Source organism: Rattus norvegicus, chromosome 7 (genome assembly GCF_036323735.1).
Source record: "Rattus norvegicus strain BN/NHsdMcwi chromosome 7, GRCr8, whole genome shotgun sequence".
NCBI classification, from domain to species: Eukaryota; Metazoa; Chordata; class Mammalia; order Rodentia; family Muridae; genus Rattus; species Rattus norvegicus.
The window spans coordinates 73,626,289-73,649,920 of record NC_086025.1 but is presented as its reverse complement, the minus strand read 5'-3'; the positions used below and the strand labels follow the sequence as shown (position 1 = coordinate 73,649,920).

General features: G+C 38.0%; 1 protein-coding gene and 1 long non-coding RNA gene across 4 annotated transcripts in view; one reads left to right on the top strand and one right to left on the bottom strand.

Moving 5' to 3' along the window:
• The window catches only part of Zfpm2 (zinc finger protein, multitype 2), a 437,310-nt gene that overhangs the window by 351,121 nt on the left and 62,557 nt on the right, over positions 1 to 23,632 (bottom strand). The window lies entirely within an intron of this gene.
• LOC120093643 (uncharacterized) lies at positions 1,551 to 22,227 on the top strand. 2 transcript variants are annotated; one of them, XR_010053378.1, is made up of 4 exons: positions 1,551 to 3,352; positions 4,204 to 8,276; positions 9,141 to 9,224; positions 9,467 to 22,227. It is a non-coding gene; the product is annotated as an uncharacterized LOC120093643 (long non-coding RNA). The 2 variants fall into 2 exon arrangements; XR_010053377.1 differs by having other exon boundaries at positions 1,551 to 8,276.

Genomic DNA, 23,632 nt, shown 5'->3' with positions numbered 1-23,632 from the left:
CATAGGGCTAGGGGAAAAAAATCCCTCATGCAGAACAAAACATTGCTGTGGATGCCATGTACTGGCTAGAATATATTTCTATGTACTTCGCCACTTTCACAAGGTTAAGTATTATTTTTTCGAATTTCCTTCCTGGTACATCTCTTTCACGTTTGGAGCATAGAAATAAAACAATAAAACCTTCACTGTATCTCCATCTGAAAGAGCTTAACAAGATAAACGAGCCTGAATGTAGCTAAAATAAAAATCCACATGTCCAATCAGCTCTCATTGTAACACACCCTGGGACGTGCATCAACAGGACACTTTAGAACAAAGCATTGTGTGCTGTTATTAATGGTTGTAACGGTACTTGGAGTCAGCACGTGAGAACATCTCAAGGGGCCCAGAAAGCACTTGTCCATAAAACCTATCAAGGAACAAGGTTTACTTTATGCCAGCACATTAAAGGGTGTCTGAAGACACCGGGCACTTGAAGAAGCTATAATTTTAAGAGGAGCCTCTGCTCTCTCTCGAGACCTGGAAGAGTAGGCAGAGTACAGGGATAACCAAACCAGCCCACCCACACCATCCAGCAGACACAACCCAGAGGAAGCATCTAAGGACTCTCTTAAAAGAAAAATATCCCTTGTCTTTGCAACAAAGCCTACCCAGAATAAAATCAAGTACCTTTACAGGCAGGAGTTACAGGGTGAGACAAAGGTGGAGAGCTCTCATAAAGGAACTGTCCAGTGATGGCTCCAAGCACCCCATGTTTGTCTCATAAACCCCAATCAGCCTCCACACTTTCTATGGACTTCTAACTGAAGCATTCCTTTAGCGTCATGTATGGAAAGAAAACTGGGCATCTTTCTTTTCAGTTAAATAGAGTCTCATTTCCTCTTTCAGTCTGTAGGCTCAAACTGCGTGCTCACAATGTCTACTGAAGGCAAGGTAAATTGTAAAGTCCCTGTTTCCAGGATTTCATAACATCTACCTGAATACAACTAGGGAAGTTCACATTAGCAGCCATCCAAACTTAACGTCCTTTCTCATTTAAACCAATGATATCACACCACGTCTACCAGGTAAAACAGTTCCAGAATATTCCATCTTCCAGCCATTAATGCATAGCATACTGGCAACAAGTTCAGAGGACTCTGCAACCCAAGATCATTGAACTCAGATTGTTCTTAACAGGGTTTCTGAGCTTTGGAATAGATTAGCCTGCACATTGAATGAAGAACAGAGAATTAACTTTCCTGTTTTCTAATATAAAAGGGTGCTTCTAACAGAAGTTGTTGTGTTTCCAAGTTGCTTTTGTTTTGCTTCAGCTGCTGGTTTTCATGTTATTTATTTCCACTACCTAGAGCCAGAGCCATGTAAGTTCTACAAAGCAAACACATTGGTCTCCCTTAAGCATTGCTAATCTCTTCCTAGCTGGGATTTTATTTTCCTGTCATTGTTTGAAAAGCCATTACTTCAGCCCTTATTCTTTGAATTCGTATATTTAAAGCATTTTACTCTTGGTCTTTAAAAATATAGGCAAGAAAATCCTAATGCAAATGCAAAATAAATTAGTGGTCCCTACTCACTGTTAGCTACTGACCCCTCTGTAGATGTGAGCTCATGCTTTTTGACTTCGAAAACTATGTTTCCCATCACCCAGCACCATACAATACCTCTCTTATCCAGCATTCCACCATGGAGTCAGTCTAATATTTGATCAACTATCAGTGGAGGATGGCAAAGGTTTGGAGAAGTCTGGCTTCCTCCACATCCTTAGAAACTTCTCATCTGGTACCTAGAGGTGGTTCTCCCCTTATTGACTTTGCCTCCAGATTTACATTGCAGTCTTCTACTAAGGACATTAACTTTAGTGTATATTAAGTTTGTGTTATATAGGTCTGATGTAAGAGTGACCTCTTAAGGTCCATCCCTCAGCTCAAGCAGGTCTATGACAGTCCCCAGGGACAAGTTCTTATTTATGTGTTCCAGGTCATGCTGACACAGACTCCATGACAGGACACAGAGGTCAGTCAGGTGAACCCGTAGGGATGGGGGAGGAAGTTGATTGAGTTGTACAACAGCACATGAGATTAGGCAAGAGAGGCCGTTATCACCTTGTAAACGCACAAGGTCATTTTTTTTCTTCAGATCTTAGTCTTTCTTTCTGGATCATGCTCTGTCCTACTGTAGGAGGTTGGGTATCCATCGATAAAAATATGAACTATTGCTTCTGTACCATCCTTTCTGTGAAGTTTAACTTCTGCTACTAAAGAGACACACCATCTCAGTGTGGCCCTTGATTTTACACACTGAAAATAAGGATTTTCTGGGTTCCATGTGCAAACGTAGTTCAAGGGGATATTGGGTGGGAATTCTTTTCCCCCAGCTCTTTGGAGTACATAAAATTTAGGATATGGAAAGCATTAACTAGGTGGTTTGGGTTTTTTATAATGTGTGGCCAACTAGAATAGGTTAAAGTGGGAGCTGCCAGAGATAGTGGGGTCCTGTATACCAATCTCTCTCAGAGATGCTGGTGAGGTGAGGATTCTAAGTGTTCTCAAGTCATCTACATAGATTCCATAAATAGCAACTGAGGCTTTTAGAAGCTCTTTTGAAAGACTCGGCATGTAAAAGTGAAGTGAGGTATGATGCATACTTGTGTGCACGCTGAGGGAAGGGATCACAGCATAGAAGAATCACTCAGCCTAACGGTTATATTATGGTTTGTTTCCATTTAGTACAACTCAATGTGATCGGGGTTGCTGTTTCCACAGGAAAAATATCAGCCAGTGAAAATCTAGACACATACAACATTGTAGAAAGACTTAATAAGAAATCTTTTCTATATAGTAACATTTTGTGTATCCAAGATCATTGAGAAATAAGACTTTTTGAATAAATAAGGTGACAGATCACTAACTCAGCCATTAAAACTAAAAAGAGGATTTAGAATTTAGAACAAAGAATTTAAAACAAAGACCTGTTTAGATAATAAACATTCTATGATTGTGTAGCTAATAACATCTAGAGGTACTATTAGGTACAGAGGCAAACATCAGTAACCCCAGCATTCTTGAGAAAAAACAGACGCATGCAGATTCAAGGCCAGCCCTGTTACATACGGAGACCCTGATTTAACAAAACAAACTCTGTTTCCAGCAGTTCAGAAGTATACTTCTGGAACTGTTTGAGGGAGCAATGACACGAGTCCACTCCTTTGAAATGCCTATCGACTCACTGAAGCAACAAGACTGCACTGAGAACACAGAGGAGACTTCTCCAGTCTGGCAGGAGCCCGCTCACGTTCGGTGGATGTAATCACCAGGATCTCTGAGGCAGACTGCCTTAGTTTCTGCTGTTTGAGGTGGAATCTTGGCCCTCAGCCAAATCTGCATTTTAGTAATAATTACGAAAGTTCCTTAAAAATGAATGGCATTCTCTAGATGGCAATTTTGGTCTCTGCAAAGTTAGGGAGATCATCAGCTTTTCCTTATTTAGTTTTTTTTTTTCCGGAGCTGGGGATCGAACCCAGGCCTTGGGCCTGCTAGGCAAGTGCTCTACCGCTGAGCTAAATCCCCAACCCTCGTCAGCTTTTCCTAAGGACGAGTCAGTAAGCACTGTGTAACCCAGGAGCATCCTAGACGACTGACCCCGTAGTCCCACATCCTTTCTGTTTCTATCTCAGATAAGAAGGACCAGGATACGAGAATTCAGGAAGAAATGATGCAGACCCTGAAGTCTGAGAATGCTCTGCTTTAGAACTGACAATGATCTATGACATTTCAGTATCTTAAATGTACATATACATATTCTGTATGTATATGTTAAATATATTATCATATGTTAATGTTAAATATATATTTATATAGTATATACATAAATTGACACAGTATATATATATGTATATATATGATAAATACATATTACACTATATTTAGATATGTATACACACATGTATAGTGTGTAGCTACCTAGTAGCTTAGAGTTTGGAAATAAAAGGGAAAGTTAGAGCACAGTACAAACAATGTTCCTACCCTTCTCTCTTCAAAATACTTATTCTATAAAAACACTTTTTTTAAAAAAAGTCAGATTTTTAATTTTAAGAAAAATTTAAAAGATATATTTTCAAATAAGCCAAAATGTTATAAGAAAAAGAAATGATGAAAATTAAAATAAGCAAGAAAAATTATGACAATGAACATCATTTTATCATAGAGAGAAAGTTGATGATGCAGAAAATTTGAATTAATGTGGTTGATGACACACTGTGGGAAATAACTTGAAATGCAGAAAATAGCAAAGACATTAAAGGTGAGAAGGGAAGAGTTGGGGACAACACTGGAACAGCTACAAGCTATAAAAAGTAGGTAAACTCAATTGTAAGTAAACTAAGGCATGAGCAGTTAGATATGTATAGCAAAAATATATAACGGACATTTATCTCTATCTCTATATCCCTTATATTTAAGATGAAAGAAAACAAACAAAATCAGTTCTAAGTTTATTTATTTATTTTTTTATTTTCAAACCGTGCAAGTATAGCATTATCTTTGTACCATTAAGTCCATCTTTCTTCTTCTAAAACTACACACGTATAAGACTACAAAGAAAACAAAAACAAAAAACCCTGAAACCTTAGAGAAAGGGAGACTGGCCTGGGAAGAGAGAAAGGAGAAGAGACTTAGGCTTATGGTACACTTGTAATACTAGCATTCCCTCTGTGGGGAGGTAAAAAAAAAAGAAAATCCTTGGGCTTCGCTGGTCAATGAGCCTAGTCTACTAATGTGAGCTCAGGGAAAAGAAGAGATCTCATCCAATAAAGTGCATGTTTCTCAAGAAATAGCACCTAAGCTGTCCTTTGATCTCCACGCTCATACATCCACCCGCATGGGTATTCTCACACATGCACGCAAAACAAAATATAAAAGGCAAAATTGATGTTGAAACTTTGAAAAACAAACGAGAATAGTGCGTTTTGAAGATCAATAATGAAAGTTTAAAATTGAAATGAAAACAAAAGTTAATCTTTCATTAGATAAATATTTAAAATAATGTAGCTGTTTCCAACTGGGTAAGAATTCATCACTTGACCAAGAAGAAGGAAAATGAAATATAAGAAGGCAAATAATATTAGTGTCAAATAATACCTTTACATAAAGAATATGCAAACAAAAACTTGGTATCTTGATACAAACAATCAGTTACAATACTATCGACTATGCTAACAAACTATTATCACAAGGATCAATGGGAAAAGAAATAAAGAAAACCTTGATCTCTGTATGCAACATCCACTCCCGCTGAGCCACATGGGCTCTATAGTTCTGTTTCTTATAAATAAGTTCTTACAGGAATTCATGAAATATTTATAAACACTGACCACATATTAGCAATTACGAACCTCAGGGGTCCTTAAAGAGAAATTTTAACAACGATGTTTTAATTAAAAATGATATACGATTTTAAATAACAATTCTTTTCTTACTGAACACTTTCTGGTTTTGGCAGTTTGGGGTTTAAATTTTAGCTTTGTCCGGTCTTCTGACTTCACACCACTTAGGAGAGGGGGAGATAGCTGAGCAGGGAGGACTTCGGGCTGAGAGGTCATCCCAGGCACGAAGCCCTCCACTCAGAACAGCAGATCTGGAGTCCCATGAAAACTACAGATTTGGGGAGATAGAAAAGCTGATATTTTGAACTGTTAATAACTTTGGGCACTTGACAAAGAAAACAGTGAAACAACAACAACAACCAAATACTGTGTTCAGAGAAAAGGAGTAAACACAGATTTTCCCCCCAAGGTACACACATACCTATGATTTATTTAATTACATTTGTATCAATGGTCATTTATGAATATTTTATTTCCATACATCTTAAAACTTCTCTACAGAAAATTTATTTATATTTTTTCCCAAACATTACATTCTGACCTCAGTTTTACCCTCCCTTCAATCCTCCCAGATCCACTTGCCTTCAAAAAAAGGAGCTCCCCACCCCTACCAGATATTTCAAGCAAACACAGCATAACAAGTTACAATGAAATTCGGTATTTATGGTCATATCATGGCTGGAGCAGGCAACCCAGTAGTAGAAAAAGGGTCCCAAGTACAAGACAAAAAGTCAAAGACAACCTTGCTGACACTGAGGGGCCCCACAAAACCACCAAACTACACACCCAGAGCGTATAAGCAGAGGACGCAGCACAATCCCACATGGGGCCATGTAAATTGAAGGCTTTATTAAAACCATAAAGGAAGAAGATGCAAAACTCTTAAGGAAATAAGCTTGAAATAGTACAATTAAATGAAGGTTTCCTTAATGTGACATTATATCTATAAAAATTGGTTATAATGTTAAAATAAAGCTGGTTGAAGGAATTATTAAGAATGTATTAAATGATTGTTAAATCCCTGGTCTAGTGCCTAGGTTTTTGTGATTTCACCAATATTTAATGATTTCAAAAATCAAAACCCTACACACACACACACACACACACACACACAGAGCAAGAGAGAGAGAGAGAGAGAGAGAGAGAGAGAGAGAGAGAGAGAGAGAGAGAGAGAGAGATATTTAAATTTAGAAGACTTAGGTGAGAGCTGGGATGTATGCATAAAACACCTTTTCAGGAGTAGAAATTTAATATGATAAGAATACCAAATAATTCACAAAGTGAGTCTGTCATGTTTTCTGATTTTAAAGATCCTGGCAGAGGTTTTGGGGATCCGGGAAAGGGACTCTCTAGAGTAAAACTGTTAAGCTCTCTGATAGGAAGATGTTCTGAAACTCTGCTGTGTATGACAGGGTGACTAGACCTGTCTGGCTAGCCTGACATTCGAAAAATGCCCAATGAGATGAAAATGAGAATTCTAATTGAATTTAATTTTAATTAAAGTTAAATATCCACTAGAGATTAATGACAACCACGTTGCAGTAAGTCTGCAGCACAGCATCCCAGATTCTCAAGATTATATATATATATATATACATATATATATATACACATTGTCAAATATGTGATAAGATCACAACAGTGGACACAGTTGGTAGCAGTACAATAGGATAGTAGGCAGTAGAAACTCAACTAACAGTAAAGAAACTTCCTCAGAGGGAAGGATTAATTAACGGCAGAAGTTGAAATAATCACTTAGCCATTTAGGAAGAAAAATCAATTGAGGGTCTTATCTCAAGCATTATTTAAAAAAATAAATTTCAGATTGTCTCTTAAGAATTAACACAAAGGTAACCACGGGAAGCAAAAAATGGGTTTTTAGTCAAGCCCGTGGGTAGGAAGTGATATTTAGAACAACACAGAGCTGTAAATAGACACATAACTACAGAAAAATATAAGTAACAAAAGATCATGAACCTAAATACTTAACATTTCTATACAAAATTTCAAAGACAGAAATAAGGACACAGCATAAGAAGCAGATTTGTTGAACACTGAACCATGTGTAACTGGTTACATTGCTGACGATGTCATTAGGTGTCTCCATTGTAGCTTGTGTGTGCTCTGCAGAAGAAATGAAGGAATGAGGGTTATGCTTGGGGGTGGGGGACAAGAGCAATGGAGCCATTACCAGAACTGTTGTCTATGGCAACAGGGAGATACCCTCAAGGACTAGTTCTTTCTCTCCCACTCACATTAAATCACCCACTAGCTCCTTAAAGCACCTCCTTGTAACAAACCAAACTGACTGTCCACCACCTCTCTGCCTAGTTCAAGGCCCTCTGGTTTTTACCCAGCATGCACACCAGCTTGCTTAATATCCAGTCCTCCGCTCAGCTAAGCTCTAGCTTGTGTACTTTTAATTGATTAATTTTTTCAGCTTTTTGTAAAGCCATAAAAAAGTAAAGAAAATGTTCTCATACAATAAAAAGCATTTAGGAAGAATGAATGACATATTGTAATTGTATTTATTTAAAGATTCGAGAAAGCTGTTTAGTGTTATGCCTTGGCAAATGTTGGCTATTCGTTCACTGTAGCTCTGCTAGTAACATTTTAGTGACCTAATGAGTGTCTTTATTTTATGGCACCCTTTTTTCTCATCTGTAAAATAATAATGACAATAATCTTTTGGGTAGTGGTGTTTTGATTGCTTTTATTTATTTTTTTTGAGATTGCACAGAAAATGGAAAGTAACCATTTTTTCAGATAAAATGTTGTTCTAGTGTGTTTCCCCGTTGCTGTGATAAAAGAGTGAGCCAAGCAACTTAACAGAAGGAAGTGTTCACCTGACTCGAAGTTATGGCCCCTCATCAAGTGAAGACAGTGGTAACTCAAGGTAGGAACCTGGAGGACAGAACTGAAGAGGACAACCCAGGGGAATGCAGCTCTGCTTCTCCCGCTTGCTCAGCTACCATTCTTGGACATCCTACGCTTCCTGCCCAGGGAATGGTTTCACCCACAGTAGGCTAGACTACCTCAACATCATTCAGTAATCAAGAAAATGCCCCAGAGACATGCCCATGGGTAAATCTGATGGAGCCATTCTTCATTAAAATCCCCTCTTCCAGGTACCTCTAGATTTGTGTCAGGGTGACAAGAATTATGTTAGTGGTTCAAGAAGTGTGATGTTCCCATAAAAATAGTTAATAAACAACAGTAAAGAAAGAGGCTATAGTTGATTTATGTATTCTAAATGGGATGCCAGTCATAAAACAATTATTAACTTTATAATATTGTACGGAAGCTTCAAAAATTTCCAAAGCAGTCATTAATTCACATTCACAGTCTTCCTCTTCCAAGAAATACTTGGAGGAATACAAAGATCTGTGCTGAGCAAAAATTTTAGGACAATGTTTGCTGTGAGAGAGAAATTTCAGAAGCCATATAAACACCACCACTGATTTCAAAAGCTGCAAACCCTTGCAATCAGTGTCAAGCAATCTTTGGGCAAGCTTCTTAAAAAGAAAGTCAATGACAGAGATGTTCAATATATATTAAATAATAAAAAAACAATAATACAATAATATCCTTAAGTAGTTAGCACTAAGTTTTGCATTGAAAAACCGAAGATTCAAGTTTGCCACAGCTGAGACCAATTTATTGTCCCTAACGAAAGCCTACTGGATAGTTCACGAGCATTTTAAGTGCATGGACTTTCTGGCCTGCAATTTTTGCTGTTTGACTTCATTTTCTCTCCTAGATATCGATTTTTAAGAAACAGAAAATACAGAATTTGTCAGATGCTTATTCTTGGCTTCCTCACTTCTGGTCACCAGACCCTATGGTAAGTTAACAGACCCCACTTTTGACCTATAAGGATATAATGTGCCTGAATGCATTTCTTCTCATGCCTCAGAGTTGTTGTGGTAAACGAAACCATGTGGCTTGTCACAGAGAGAGGACCCGACTTTCTCTCCTGCTACATCGATTTCAGCCACAGATCGCACACAGTCAAAAGTAGGGAAAGGAATCTTCTCTTCCATGAGAAAAGAAAATTCCTAAACATATGGCTTGTTGTGTTGATAGAAGTCGCAGGCGTAAGTCTGAGAAACAACAAGATGTGACATTTGAAGACGTCTCAGCTCAGGTGGATGTGGACTGCAGTGTCGGAGGGGAGCTATTTCACACACTTAGAGGAGTAGAGCCTCTGCAGCAGCTTTGGCAAACACCAGCATTTGAAAAGACAGCCTGAACCGTGAAAGAACTACAAAAATCAAGTAAAAAAAGTCGATGAACATTTACTGTAGTATCAAACATTAGTCATTGATTTTATGTACATTGGTGTTTTGACTGCATGCATGTTTAAGGGTGTCAGATACCCTGGAACAGGAGTTACAGACAGTTGTGAGCTTTCATGTGGGTGCTGGGAATTGAACTTGAGTCCTCTGGAAGAGCAGCCAGTGTCCTTAACCACTGAGCCATATGCCCAGCCCTCACAGTATTGAAATTGATAGTGACAATGAACAAATGCCCTGAGAAACATTTAAAAAGCCTTGGCCAATGGTCAATATAAACACTGTGGTAAAATTATTTGGCTTTGAGTGGACAGTTATTTTACTCTTAGTGTTCAAAGAATGCTTTATATAAGTTATATAAATTAAGGGATAGCAGGTCTACACACTGGGAACACTGAATCATATGAACAGGGTTCCTTCCCTACTAACAAACTTGCTCCTCAGATACTTACCTTCTCAATGATATCAATACCTGTGATTGATGGGCACTCCATAGAAGGGTAGAGCTATCAGATGGGACTTATAATATGAAGGAATGCAACCACAGTTTGGAGGGGAAAGTAATTGGATTACAAACTGGGATGACACGTTAAATGGTGGTCTGAATATTGGTTAGGGTAGATGTTGGTTCACAGTGTAAGTCAAAACAAAAAGAACAGGTGAAGTTATTTCTCAGTTGTACATGGTCAACAACATTTACACGCATACAAAATTTCCACTGAATATCACCTCGCTGTCATATTGCTTGGCAATGTTGAAAAGCTGTGAAATAATAAGAACACACATACTGTTAGACAGTACACAAGTTCACTTTCATGAAGCTGGTTTTAACGTTAGTGAATTTAGTCAGGCTCTTCATTACAGTCTTTGAACAACAGCACGGGAGCAAACAAGCTGTTCACAGTGACCGAAGGCGTTTGTGTCCTCCCCACAAGAGCAGATTAGCAATCTGTTTTCCAGATGTCGGAACTCATCCACCTCTCTCCCTCCTTTTATCTAAGAAAGGTCTGATTTCCATGCCAATGTTCCTTGCCTTTCAAAGAGCCTTAGTCTGTTCCTCATTGCCACACTCAGAAAGGCAACATGGAAATCTCCACGAAGAAATATATAAGCCATAGTGATCTAACTCTTCCCAACTTCAAGGACTCAGCCTGAATAGGTACAGTGTTCACTCCCACCGGGCCAGAGAATGGTGGGCACTCACACTCCAGCAAATGTAAAACAAGGACATTCTTGTCAAGCTGCCTAGAAAAACTCTTTAATAAGCACAACCCGGAAAGCACTCCAGTGGTCCAGGCTTGCATACAGACCCTGATCTAATGAAACACCACATCAACGGAGCAATGCTCTGCCTGCCGCCCCCTTTCTTTTTCTCCTTCCATCGGTTTTTGTATCATGGTCTCGCATTACCTCATCCCCAACAGTTCTGAGAAATATAGATGACTGTGAGCCACAGAGCCACAATAAAATGTAGAAATATGGTGAGTTAGGAAGATGGGAAAATATAAAAAATTGACGTCGGTAATGGAAATGTAATTTTGAAAATCATTAGCTTCAATACTCGAAGGTGTGAAGCTTAAAAATCAATGAGGCACTTCAGACATGAGCTTGAGCAGCTCTAATGAGAGGCTACTCCTGTGTTTCAACCTCCGCTGTCTCCCTGATGAGCTGTTTGACTTGTGTCTGCCTCCAAAAGTCTTGAGTGTCCGTTTCTCATCTATGAAACCAGGGTAATCGCTTCTTGTCATTTCACATTATGTGTGTTCCCATATGTGATGGACTTGCATGATGGCTGGCACAGTATTACTATGCAAAGTTTGTCAGTGTATTATGTTGGAATAATCATAGGCTGCCTTAGGAAAGATGTTAACAAGAACCCCACTGTGGGAGAGGGAGGAGCAGAAGATAGATCAATGTGGGAAAAGCATGCTTATTTGATGTCTTGGAACTTAACTAAAAGGAGGGGATAACCCTGCTAGAAGTCTCCCTGAAGTTCCAGAGCCTTTATACATTGCTCAATAGGGGGTGAATGAGATTCCACGTCTTGTGTGGTTAAAAGGAATTAGATAAACTGTTTACCTTGCCATCTCTAGGGTTAGTCTTTAAATACTTTAGGAATTAAATTGCCCCCCCTACTTATTTACAAGACTATAAGAGGAGGGTTTCTAATTAGAGAGGACACTTGGTTACACTAAAAGATAAACCTTTGTTCCACAGAAATAAAAATAAACTTCCGTTTTAGATAAGAAGAAGGCTCTCCAGTCTCCTTAGGAAATACTCAGAGAAAGTGCAAACCGGGAGGAAACACAAACCTAATGGACTCTGACAGACCAGGCCAGCTGCAGCAGAGAGGAAAGATTCAGCTGAGCCCTAGGGACATCTTTTCTGAAAACTCTTGCTTCTGTGTCATGGAGATATGTAAGGACAGCAGTAGCCTGGACCATACCCAGTAGAAACAAACTAAAGATGTCTTCCCATCCTGAATGTTCATTGACTCGTGATTTCTACTCAATTACAGAGTTCTAGTCATCGACCTAACCCAGAGGCCACAGAAGGAAAAGGACCAGGAAAGAATGTTTAACACATACAAGTCTAAAAACTCAAAAGAGCTTGCAGGCTGGCAGAAACACAGGGGTCCCTTGTTTCATGATTCCCAACACTGTTTCACAGAGGCTAAACTGGTTTGAAAATGTCGAAGGGATGAAAAATATTGCTCAGAATTCAAATCACTTGATGCCGCACCCTTTCATTTCTTTTATTGCCTCAAGGGTGGAAAAGGCAAGTTCTCCACGGTCTGGAGACAAGAGGAGGAGCCAACCTAATGCTAATGGGATTTGTGCAGCCAGAGCTCACACCTGAAGACATTCTTGCACACCTCAGCTTAGGACTTACCTGCATCTGCAAAATAGAACAGTAACATGCATCCTTGGACAAAGGAGCATCATACTCTTCTGACATACGATAGCTACTAAACCCTAAAGAACGTAAAACATCTGGACTACCTCTAGACAGTGGTCAATGCAGAACTTTCAATAGAATTTTGAAATTCCATATCCAAGTACTTTTAGGAGTCACAGAAACAGAAACTAACAATCAAAAACAGGAAATACAGAAAAGTTACATATTTCCAGAGTTATTGTGCATGCTAATAGAAAAAGAAACACAGTATATAAACACCTTCCTTGAAACAAAGGTGACTTCCTGGAGTTCGACAGAACATCTTCCCAGTACTAAAGCATCTCAGTATCATGAACGAGACTCAGAAGTACTCCAGATCTGATTTTATAAAATGTCCCTCTTCAATATAGAATGCAGCAGAGTTGAAAATAACAACTCTCATCAGCTGAAGATAATTTTAATTATTGAATCTACTACAGCATCTTATTTAAACTTTTTGTTAAGTTTATCAGTCTTCAAAATCTCCAAAAACAATGCATGCCACAAAAAAAAACCAAAAATATCAACTGTTTTCTTTAGAAAGTCTGAATTTCTACCACACAAGACTGTCCACAATGGGTTTGCCAAGGCCAGCTCCCCTTGAGAGAACAGGAGGCATTTACTCCTAAGAAAGACAGTGAAGCAAAACTCTGTCTTTGCATACAAGAAGCCTCCTTAAAGACCAGTCCATATCGATATGAACTGCCAGTATCTTTACCCTAAAACTGTTTAACCTGCTCTCAAATACCACAACTTTATATATTTCAAATGTTATATATCCTAAAACAATACCATTATTGCCATTAACATATGCCACAGTTCATATAGTTACTTTTATTAGAATGCTTTCTAACTTAGCTTTACTGCAGAATTTGAAGACAGTATTTCTTTGTAATAATTTATTTAAAATCTGAGTATATTTCTCTTAACTTGGTTCTTTGGATCTTTTGTTTGCTTAATATCATATTTTCCTCTTTCCTTTCTTTCTTCTTTTCTTTCCCTTCTCCCATAACTACCTGTCTCCCTCTTTCCTTCTCTCTCTCCCCCTTCCCCTCCTCCACCACCAACACCTGCCCCTTCTCTCTCTCCTTTTTGAGACAAGGTTTCATGTAGCTAGCTTTGAATTTACTGTAGAGTCAGAGAATCTCCTGCCGAACTTCAAATCCGCTCCTGTTATCTCACAATCGCTAAGATTATGTAACTCAGTACCGCTAGGCTGGAGGAATCTGGAATTGAGGTTTTTGGGTGTGCTCACTAGGTAAGAGCTGTACCAATTTCTTGCCCCTAATCATAACTGTGAATACTGGGGTCATTTTTAATGAAATCCACCTGTAACATAGAAAAGAGCAATAAGGACGTTGACTGACCTTTATTTTTGTTTTTGTTTCTTTCAATAAAGAACAGCTAACGAGAAACAAGCCCTTTATCTTTCTCCATTTGCACTATACTCATGTTAGATAAAGAAACAGCCATATCTACAATTAATTCCCAATTTTAAGGCTTCAAACAGAGCATGGAGTTTTAATATTAAAGCCTACTCTCTAACACTACAAACTAACACTTATTTATAGCCTGACATGTCTAAAGCTTCTCTTTTCAGTTTGTCTTTTCATGCTGCAGATAACTTGCTAAGGACATTACAATATGGTCTCTCCAATCAAAATTATGATTGATCATGTGTGTGCCTTCATTAATATTTTCTCCCCATCAGTCTATATGGTATGTAGTATTGAATATACCACATAGGTAAAAATTAATGTAGTAGTGGTATATAATATGTATAAAATTTTTGTTGAATATTACTTTTTTCTAGAAGGAGACTAAACAAAGAAATAATATTTTACAAGTTATGTTCTGTAATGTGGCTCTATGAATACTGTTTATAGTATAGTGTAGGTACAATGTAATTATTTCCCAATAAGTCATTTGAGAACTATAATTACTTTGATTAATTTACTTGTAGTAGTTGTAAGCCATTTTTATAATTAAAGAGTAAGTTTAAAATGAATAGATAAAAGCAACTGACTTTAATTCCATTTTGTTAACCTTCCTGTCTACAGGAAAAGGTAAACTTTGAAGAGTAAAGATTGGGTTAACTTCAAAGCCAGATTGACTCAGGCAAAATATGTTAATTTAATAATGTTATACATACCAAAATTCATAGACTCTGCACTCTCCTTTTCAAGTAACTTAAAAGTTGGCCTATATCCAGGTTATTTTCTTAATAATTTCCAAAGACATCAAATACCTTTAAATTTACATAAAATTGGGAAAAACTCTAATTTAGAAGTAAAAGTAAATGTGTTAATGTTAAAAGTTTAAGGGAAGCTGGCAAAAATAAATTATAAAATAAATGTATAAAACATTTAAATGCATATCATTGCTTTAAACGGGATATAATTTCTGATGTGACAAGCTATAAAAGTAATCTCTTAGAATTTAGAAAATCTGAGCTATAATAAGCCTGTTTTCATTTTACTAGAGTTTTGTCTCTATCCTGTAACATTTGATTTATTGTTCTGTGGCGTGCTTTGCCCTGCAGCAATATCGCTATATTTTGGAAGCACAAGAGTCACATTGATTGGAAGAAGTAGTGGGCTTCAGCATGAAATTCTGAAAGTTCTCCTAAGCCTGAGATATGCATTCCTGTACCTTCGCCTGCACTTACAGGACATAGTCCATCCCTGTTTCCAGCTTCTGGCATCTAAAATTAGCCCCTTATCTGCTCTTCTCATCCCCGCCTCATTCTTCATTCCATACTGCTCCCAACCTAGTATCAGTTTAAAAAGTAATATCAATTTAGACTAGAATTCCAAAACTGCAAGTTCAGTTTAGGAGCAGAGTGTTTACCTTGGATGGTCAATGTCCTAGTTTTACCCTCTAGATCTGGAGACAAAATCAAAGCTGGGTTCAATGTATCCTTGTTATACTTCCTTCCTTTTCTAGTCTTAATCTTCAGAAGCATGGCATAACTATTGAGACTATGTTCTACGGTGCCTGCTTTGTCTGCCCTTTGTCCTGAGCAGTTCTAGATTCTTTGCAGTTCCCAAGTGACAGAGGTGTCTTAACTCTTTGAAGCAGACCCCTGACTTCAAGATATTGTATAGAAGGTATACACTCAGTACCCAAGGAGCAATGAGCTAATTATGACCATGTAATGGGGCTTCAGTTAAACACTGATAGCTAAAGCTTTCAGATGAGCATCACAACTAGGGCCGAGAGATTCCTGATGTTATGGGAAGTTGTAAGATATCCTGAACTGGTATTGGGACTAGAATTTGGATTTTCTGGACGAGTAGCAAATACTCTTAACTGCAGAAACAACTCTCTAGTTTTATTTTATGTATTTATGTTACGTTATTTTTCCTTCATGTATTTATGCATTATGTGCGTATCACTGTACATGTGTGGAGGTCAGAGAACAACTTGTGGAAGTCAGTTTTCTTTTTCAATCCCTTGGGCCCTAGGAATCAAACTCAGTCAGAATTTGGTGACAAATGGCTTCCATACTGAGCCAGCTCACACACAATTTTTCTATTTATTCTTTTTAAGTATAACTTTGATTATTTCTTACACACCTCAATCTTGCTTGTTGTTTATATAAATTTATGAAAATTGGGTATTTTGCCCTTTATAACCTTTACAAAGCATACAGCTTTAGGGTTACTTAGAACTGGATTCAAATCCAAACATCTTTACAAAACATCTGGATAAGTTAAAAAACTGCTGCTATCAGCCCAACTTTCCACATGTTTATTGTGATATGAAAACTGTAATGTATCAGGATATTTTTGGAAGAGAAAAACATTGAGCCCACCTTTAATTGGCTGGTGACCAATGACTTTTAACAGTCACAGAAACAGAATACCCCTACATCTTGCCAATCAATTTCCAAAAAGCCTTGTCTTTTATTGCGATATCCCTCCTTTTCACTTCACCGTCCTTGATGTCTGTTTCTCTGTGATGCTCTGTCCTTGACAATTCTTCTTATGCTTGCCATTTTTCTAGTTGTCTGCTAAAACCAAACTAGGGTTACACTCCAATGTGGTGGTAGATTTCAAATATGAAAATCGAGTTCCAGATTCTAGTGCCTGGTACAATTAGAATTGACTGACTACCTGTCCTGTCTCACCTTAGACTCGCTCCTCTCACCCCTTACCAGTCTACATTCTTTTAATATCATTGCTTCGTTAAGTAGGCCAGACTGGAGTCACAGCACCCATCCTATGCCCACACACAAATCGCTTGTTAATGTGCTAAAGTTCAGTATATAATTTCAAAACCTCTAGCCAACCTACACTGATGGCTGCCTGTTTCACTTAGCACCGATTTAGGGGAATGGATGCTCATTAGTATTACATTATTTAACAGAATATGTATATTCATCAGGGCTTTACTTTATTTTGTAGAAACTGAGGCATATAAAAGGTAGGTAATTTGCTCAAGGTCACAGAGAAATAAATTTATAAGGCAAATAGCCACTCACCTATGCTCCCTTGTGTATGTATTTCTTTTCACCAGTACCCTTCAACTTAAGAATGGGAAGGAGAGAATAGTAAGTACATTGTGCCTTTCTTCCCAGCTTATCCTCTCTGCCAATGAAGGAAGAACATCCTTGCTATAGACTAATCATTGTAGCCCTTTTGCTGACCAAGGAAGATCTAACAGTGATTTACTTTGGAATGGAAAGAAAATAATATTTGCATGTATTTACAATGTGCTTTTCTCAGAAAGGATTTAAGGTGTTTCTCTAAGATATGTACATTACTGACAGATAAAGTAAATTAAAATAGGTAAAATATCAAAGCAAATGGAAAGTTGGGGTGGAACAGAACAGTGAGTGCCCACAACCCAGGTCATGAATTTCTCAGGATTTGCCAAGAGCAAGCTTGACGTTTGCTGCTAGCTACACAGCAGCCAATGAAAACAGAGAAATGTGATAAAACACTTGATTTTTCAACAAAATGAAAACACAGTGGTTGCTTAGAAGAAGCCTAAACATTGCCAGTATTAGGAATAGAGAGCAATTACTTCCATGTCAATGGCCTGTCTAGAGTGTGTACAGAAATGAGAATCAAAAAGCATGCATCACAAAACTACACTAAAATAAGCACAATGTGTACAAAACAGAGATTGCACACTCCAGTGCACCAAACAATATAGACTCGTTCATTCACAACCCTTGGGCAGCTTCTTTTTTTTTTTAAGTTGAATATTCTTATTTACATTTCAAATGTTATTCCCTTTCCCGGTTTCCCATCCATAACTCCCCTATCCCATTGCCCTCTCTTTCTTCTATAAAGGTCTTCCCCCTTCCCAACCACCCCCCTTTCCCGCCTCTCCACCCTGACATTCCTCAACGCTGGGCAGTCCAGCCTTGGCAGGTTCTTCAGCATAGTCTGATTTGACTATGGTTTGAAGTCTGACTCTAATTTCCTAGCCCTGTAAATCTAGGCAAGATCTAGTTGGTCTCTTTAATTACCAACAACATGGAGACAAGAAATATAACTCATAAGGCATGGAAGATTCTAGTCAATAAACTTAAAAGTGCTTAGAATACTGTCTAAAATTAAGCTGCTGTGATTGTTATTAAATAATTAATATATTTCAAGCTCCAACCTCCTAGGTGACAGGCAAACATTAGGAGGAGTGAGAGAGGCTAGAAGAGAAAGTGTCCAGTCCTTCCTGTCATTTATCCAATTAAGAATTTTTTTTCTCTAAAGCTCTTTTAGCACAATCGGCTGTTTATTTGTTCTCAATGTCTCCCTCCCCTCCCCAAGTCCCAGTCTTCAGTGTCCTCTCTGGTAGTAGGTGGAAGGTAGTCAGTGATGTTATAGGAGACATCTCTCTTCTCTCTGAAGTCATGGCTGCTTCCCAGGACCTACCATGGGAAGTAAGCACAGACCCCACCTAATGCTCAGTGAATTGATCTACTGGGGGATGCTGCAGCTTATCCTGTTATTGGGATGGACTGAGTGCTGAGTGTGGAGCATGAAGGAGAATTTAGACATAATGTCTTTCCTATCTGGGCAATTTTATGTAGAAGGGAAGAAGTTGAGGAAGCTTCTTACCTAAGTACCTATTTTCCTTCTCCTCTTCACTTTTCATAAAGTCACCCATGTTGTAGTCTCCGTGTTTTCAATTCAAAAGACAAGGATTTTATATTTGTTCTCTCTGTGTTTCTATTCTTAAAACAATGATTCATAACAGGCAGAATGGATGGCAGAGAGGTCAAAGCCTCCCCAGTTTGTGACAAGAGAGAGCAAGCCACTTAACCTTTGACAGAATACCCTATCACCGATGAATTTTTCTAAGCCTACATCAGAAACAACAAATTCTATAGTTATCCAGTACTATGTGGTCCATATCTAAAGCTACATCTTTACAAATTAACACTTAGTCAGATGAGGCTCAAGATGAGGAAAGACAAGTAATGGATTAAAAAGAATAATAATGTGTTTGCACGTGTTTAAAGAATTTGATAACACACTGGAACATGGCTTATTCACAATTCTGAGTAGAAGACACAATTTAATGTGCTGGCTGATTTAGTAAGAACACCAAATGGTCTCTCCAATGTTCAATTCAAGTTGTTTTTAAACCACTAAAAAGGATAAACAAATTATATGAAAACCGCCTAATTCTGATACAATCAGCACTGCCACGAATAAAGTCCAATAGAGGGTTTCAGAAATTTTCATGTTAAAACAAAACAAAAACCAAACCAAACCAAAAACACTTAGAATAGACTTGCAAGGACCTTGAAAATATAGGTTTTAAGTAAACATATGGGACCTGTTGTTTTCACATTTTAATGTTTCATTTTTTTATATATTTACATTAAAAGGGAGTCATGAAATCTTCATACTTTATGCCCATCTTTTCTCATACTTCCTAAAATAAAATCTCAAACTTCATAAAGTAAACATGTATTTCATATCCAAAGAATATCAGGACTTAAATAATTCTTAAGGATATTATTTCTTTCCTTTAATACAGATAAACAAACAAAATATTAAATAATACAAATATATCAGCTTAGATATGTCACTCACCCAGAATTCTATTTCCAGAATACAGTGACCCTATATACTTTCAACAATTCCACTGAAAAAATCCTCTGAAATCAAAATAATCAACCAAGAAATTTTTAAAATCCTGTGAACATGACCCTACATGTTATAAAACATTCGTGAGTGGTGATAATGAACACCAGACTTCAATGGTCATGTGACTTGAATATTCGTCCCATCTTCTCTATGTCTTACCATCCTCTGGTCTTGAAGGCTCAGGAGAAATTCAGGGTCAATCATGATATCTTCCTTGACTGCTTACTTCCCTATATGCATTCCTCTTTGGCTTACCACCCTTTTTGCTTCTTACCAGATCTCTGTTCCTTTAATACACCAAGGATGTTTAAATGAGAAATGTATGCCATAGGTTTATATATTTGAAGTTATTGACTCAAATTCTTGTATTTGAATTCTTGGTCCCCAGTTGATGGCACTGTCTAGGTAAATTAAAGAATCTTAAGGAAGTGGAACCTTGCTAAAGGGAATGTATTACCGATGTGCAGAACTTGAGGTTTTATAACCCTGTCCCACTTCCAGTTCTCTGTCTCTGTCTCTGTCTCTGTCTCTGTCTCTGTCTCTGTCTCTGCCCGACTTTACCTCTGTCTGTCTTCATGTCTTCCCTAACATGGTGGACTCTATTCATCTGGAACATTATGCCAAAATAAACCCTTTTCTCCTCTATGGTTCTCTGGCTACTGGTATTTTTATCATATAAAACAGAAAAGGAATCAATGCATGCACATTTCTTCCTAATTAAATGTTTTTAAGATACCCTCTATATGGAGAAAACAGAGTTCTGACACCACTTACTATGTTCCACAACTTTATATTCTGCTCACCATTATCATAGTCAAATCTTAAAACAGATGAGGCAGCAGGGATGAGGTGATTGCTCAGTGGGTAAAGTATTAGCTATGCAACCACGAAGCCATGACTTGGCAAACCAAACACCAGTGCACAGACTGCTCGTTATGAAGCGGGTCGGTAACACAAGTCCTAGGAAAACAGGCAAACAGCTCCCAGGGGCTCAGTGACCAGTCATTCCAGCCAAAACAGTGAACTCCAGGTTCACCGACAAGTCCCTGTCCCCAAAAATTAAAGTCAAGAGCAATAGAGGAATCTGCTGGCTGTAGAGGTTATAAATCCTAAGGCAGGATCTACTACAAATATAGATTAAACCAGTCCTAATGACTTAATGCTATGTCCATAGGTTACTGGATCTCCCAACCATTCTTCAGGGATGCCCTTCTTTGCAGTAGAAGGCAAGTACCACAGAGATCCATAAGTGGCCAAGATACAGAACATAAGACTGTGGTATGTTCAGCCATAAAATGACATCTGTAACAGAGAGAGAGAGAGAGAGAGAGAGAGAGAGAGAGAGAGAGAGAGAGAGAGACATACACATGGAAACACACACAGAGAAACACACACACACATACACACACAGAGAGAGAGAGAGAGAGAGAGAGAGAGAGAGAGAAACACACACACAGAAACACAGACACACAGACACAGAAACAGAGAGAGAGACAGACAGGCAGGCAGACAGACAAACAGAGACACAGAGACAGAGACACAGAGACAGAGAGAGAAGGAGGGAAGGAGGGAGAGAGGGAGAAGGGAGAGAAGAAGGGAGGGAGGAAGGAGGGAAAGTAGGCAAAGACAGAAAGAAAGAGATGGAGAAAGAAACAGGGAGGAAATAAGAAAAATAAATAAATATAAAATAATAGAACTTCATTTTATATATGATACCATATCTACAATTTAGTCTTTCACAATAGTTCTGTGGAAATATGAAACAGTAATACTGCCTCACCAAATAGACTACCACCATTCATCTATAAGACCTTTTCGTTCTCTGATTCAAATTTTGTCTGCCTCGCAGAGATGTCTTTGGAGAAAATTATATATTTAAACACATACATGAAATATACATACATTCATCTATATGTAAAACATTTTAAATTTGAACACAGTTCATATGTTTCAGCTGTTAATGTTCTCAAATCTCTGTTAAAGACCTGCTGTTGAACACACAGACGCTTTCTGATTCATCACAAGGGAAGTGGTCACCCTCTCAATAAGTTGGATGAAAATGACTTTTGAAGTCTGATCTTTCTCTTCCAAGTGATATTTTAGAAAGCTTTGAAAAAGCAGGACATTGAAAGATTAGTTCTGTTACTGGGTACTTTAAAAATCTTTACTTAGAAGACAAGAGAAATGAAGCAATGTTGAAGCTGTGATTACTTATCAAAAACAAAAGCAAGAGATAAGGACTCTTGCAATTTGCAAAACAGTTCTCATCATCCTCTGCATTTTGGTTAGTGCAGATGGAGTGGTCTCACTGTTGTATAGCACAGAAAACCAGATATATGATGTGTCCCCAACTAATGCTGATGGTTTGAGAAATCCTATCTCCATCTGGAGGGCACGTAGCCAATTGTGCATTCCAGACTAGCTCTTAGCTCTTAGTGACCGGCTTTATATTAGAAAAAAAAATAGCACAAACTGTAGAGAGGTTTTTCCCACAGCTTGAGATATGTTAGCCTTGCCAGCAACATTGTGAACTACAAGAATATCTATCTATCTATCTATCTATCTATCTATCTATCTATCTATCTATCTATCTATCTATCTCTGTGTGTATGTATGTGTATATATATATATATATATATATATATGTTTAACACATACATGATATGTATGGATATATGTATTATTTGTGTGTATATACAGACACATAACATTTTTAAATAAATACTCCCTTTAACAAATCTTTTCTTTTAATAACTGAAACTCCCTGCCAAATTAAGTAAGAGAAGTTCTGAAATTACAGTTTTTAAAATTTAATTATTTTATTTATTTACATTCTAAATGTTGCTCCCCTTCTCAGTCCCCAACCACAGAGTTCCTACCCATCCACCTTCGCCTCTGAGAAGGTACCCCCACCTACTCACCCACACCCACCTCACCACCTGAATCCCCCTTTTGTGGGGCATCAAGTCGGGATTAGGCATATCCTCTCCCACTGAGGCCAGAAAAGGCAGTCCTCTAATACCTATGTCCTGGGGGCCACAGACAGGTCTATGAATGCTCTTTGGTTGGTAGTCTCTGGGAGCTCCCTGAGGTCCGGGTTAGTTGATACTGTTGGTCTTCTTATGGGGTTGCAATCCCCTTCAACTCCTTTAATTCTTCCCTAACTTCTCCATAGGAGTTCCTGACCTCAGTCAGTGGTGGCTCTAAGTACCTACATCTGTCTTAGTCAGCTGCTGGTAGGGCCTCCCAGAGAACAGCCATGTTAGGCTCCTGTCTGCAAGCACAACATGGCACCCATAATAGTGTCAAGGTTTGGTGCCTGTGAAGGGGATGAATCCCAAGTTGGGCCACAACGCCTGGGGATTAAGGGAAGAAGTTTTGTGGAATATGAAAGCTATTCTGTAGACACACACTGCAACTGATTGCATGTGGGGGAACCAGAGGATTGAACCCCCCTGCAGGTGAGTATTGCCTTAGGTGTTTGATAGTTTTAACATCATTTTACACTTTAAACAGTAAAATAAATGATAACGTCATTGCATTGTGCAGTCAAAAAAGCAGTAAGCATTCCCCTTGCCATTTGTTTGTAGCTGATATTTTTCATTAATATTCACGACTGATTTGTTAGCCACTAAAAATTTTAAATATTCATCGTCGAGTACATAAGCTTCTCACTTAAGTCCAAGAATACAGAGGCTCTAGTTGCATCCTTGGTTAGAGAGACTCTTGTCTTTGCTACATTATATGTGAGAATTGGACTTGTTTTTAGAATTTGATGTTCATATTTTGATTTTTAAGTAAATTTTTTATAAATTACACAGAGATAACACACAGCGTTTAAACCATACTACCAAAGAAATCCATTAAACGTAGCTGTTAACAAGTCTAAACATCGATAAGAATAAAGTTGT